The sequence below is a fragment of the Hipposideros armiger genome, unplaced genomic scaffold (genome assembly GCF_001890085.2).
Source record: "Hipposideros armiger isolate ML-2016 unplaced genomic scaffold, ASM189008v1 scaffold_722, whole genome shotgun sequence".
Classification (NCBI taxonomy): domain Eukaryota; kingdom Metazoa; phylum Chordata; class Mammalia; order Chiroptera; family Hipposideridae; genus Hipposideros; species Hipposideros armiger.
In genome coordinates, this window is record NW_017732072.1 from 486306 (window position 1) to 489356 (window position 3051).

Sequence of the window (3051 nt, forward strand, 5' to 3'; positions counted from 1 at the left end):
AAAACATTTTCAAAATATAAATATCATTAATAGCTTCAGCTTTCATACAACTTGGTCATATGTTGTTTTCAAAAATGTTAAGTTAAATTAGTGTACATTTTTGGCATAAAGATTACTTGGTGGTCTGCATAAATATTTTGTGAGAACATGTCAGAATCTAAGAGAGGCTGGTTCTAAATGCTAATATCTTTAAAAGATAGGCAAAAATGAAGAGCATGTAGATTCATTTTGAAATATGTGAGTAAAAGTATTTTAGGTTCACCTTTAGCTAGTAAGACTAGAAGAAACAGCGATGTCAATTTAAATTATTGGTAAATAAGTACAGTTCTTGACTAAAGGCTCTCTTTTTCAATCTACAGAAATGCCATTGAAGCATACTGTGGTAAAATCTTGAATGCAAAGATCTTGAAAAACCTCCTGGGAAAATGCTTGACCTTATGTTGTTAGTGGGGAAGGGAGAAAATTTTCCATTGAGGAGCCTGTTATCTACTTGTTCTTAAAATGAAGAATATACATTAACAATAATAATAATCAGTATCCATTGCCTAACATCTAACTCATTGCCTAACAAAATTGCCCCCTTGCATTACATTGTTTTGTCACACTCAACACACAGCTTTTAGACATGTAGGCAACTAAGTTCCAGTCCCTTTAAAGATAAGATTGAGAAGTTGCAAGCAACATAGTTTAGTTGAAATCTTTTGACCAAAATGTAGTATCATGGTGATAACTAGCTGCAAGAGAGGGTGGGGAATGTGGTCTCTAGCTGGGGCTTAAACCATGTGCCTAACTTAAACTCAGGGTTTCTATTACTAAAAGAAGTGGAGAATGAATATTGGTGGGGGGAGCAACTAACAGCTCCAAAACACCACTTATTTGTTGTGCAGCCATAGGTAAGGCATTTAACCTCACTGGCTCAGTTCCCTCAACTGTAGAATAGGTAGGTTGATCAACTATGCACCACAGAGTTTTACAATGGGTTAGGTGACAATGGATGGTTAGGTGACAATGGATAGTCTTCTCATGTGATGAGACAACTGTATACAAACATGCACAAAAATTCATGTAAATTGATCTTAAGCCTTTTACAAAAATTAACCCATAATGGATCATAGGCTTAAATTAAAAATGCAAAACTATAAAACTGTAGGAGATAACAGAAAATCTAGGTGACCTTGGGTTTGACAATGAGTTTTTAGATACAGTGTCAAACCATGATTCATGAAACAAAACATTAATAAGTTAGATTCCATTAAAATTAAAAGACAAAAACCAACAAACAAAAGAGAACTTATGTTAAAGACACTGTTAGGAGAATAGAGATAAGCCACAGATTGGGAGAATATATTTGAAAAGCAGGTGTCTGATAAGGACTGAGTATATGAAGAACCCTTAAAACTTAACAATAATAAATTAATGAACTGAATTAAAAAGTGGGCAGAAGTTCTGAAAAGACACTTCACCAAAGAAAATATATAGGCAGCAAATATGTAGGCATATGAGAAGATTCTCAATGTCCTATATCAGTAAGGAAATGTAAATTAAAACATCAATGAGTTACTAAAACACACCTATTAGGATGGCTAAAATCCAAAACACTGACAACACCAAATGCTGAATACGATATGTAGCAAAAGGAATTCTCATTCACTGCTAGTAGAAATGCAAAATGGTGCTGCCACTTTGGAAGACGGGCAGCTTTTTACAAAGCTAAAGATAGCCTTGCTGGGCTGGTCGAGTGGCTCAGTTGGTTAAGAGTTAGCTTAAGAGCGTGAGCTCTGAGCAACAAGGCTGCTGGCTTGATTCCCACGTGGGCCACTGACTCTGTGCCCAAGATGAGCTGCCACTGAGTTGCCAACAGGTGACAGGATCACTCAGCTGGTGACAGCACATGCTCCTCACAACAAGACTGCCTTTTCAATGGTAGGCTACGCCTGCTCACAACTAAGACCGAACTCAGCACCTTGAGCTGAGCTGCCACCCAAGTGGCTCAGTGGATAGAGCATGCACTCTTAACAACAAGGCTGCCAGTTCAACTCCCGCATGAGATGGTGGCTATGCCCACCTGCAACTAAGATTGAACACAGCACCTTGAGCTTAGAAGCCATGAGCTGCAGAAGGGCAGCCAGATGGCAACTGGCGCCCTCCACAACTAAGATTGAAGAACAACAACTTGGCTGGTCCCCTTTCCCAATTCCCCAACACTGTTCACTTCCCCCCAATTCTCCAATTAAAAAAAATAAATTATTAAAAAAAAGAAAAAAAGATAGCCTTGCTGTGTGATCTAGCAATTGTGTTCCTTGGTATTCACCCAACTGAGTTGAAAGTTTATGTCCATACAAAAACCTAAATATGAATGTTTATGGTAGCTTTATTCATAATTGCCAAAAATGTCCTTGAATAGGTGAATAGATAAACTGTGGAACATGGATGAAATAGAATATTATTCAGTGATAAAAAGAAATGATATTAGCTGAGGGTTTTTCACATATGAACTAAATGTAAGATTTGAAACAATAAATTGCATAGCAGAAGACATAGGTACTAAACATATGGACTTTGAGTTTAGAAATGATTTTATTAATTTGATCTCAAAGGCAAGGGAAGTGAAAGCAAAAATAAATGAATGGGATTATATAAATAAAGAAACCATCAACATAACAAAGAGGCAACCAAATGAATGGGAGAAGATATTTGAAAACAACACCTCCAATAAGAGGCTAATATCCCTAATATATATAAAAAACTCGTACAACTCAATAACAAAAAACAAACAATCCAGCCAGAGAATGGGCAGAGGACCTGAACAGACACTTCTCCCAAGAAGGTATACAAACGGCCAACAGATATACGAAAAATAACTCACTTCATTAGCTATTAGGGAAATACTAATCAAATCTGCAATGAGATACCACCTCACACCTGTTAGAATGGCTATCATCAACAAAGACAAGTAATAGCAAGTGTTGGAGAGGCTGTGGAGAAAAAGGAACTCTTACACACTGCTGGTGGGAATGTAAATTGTACAGCCACTATGGAAAACAGTATAGA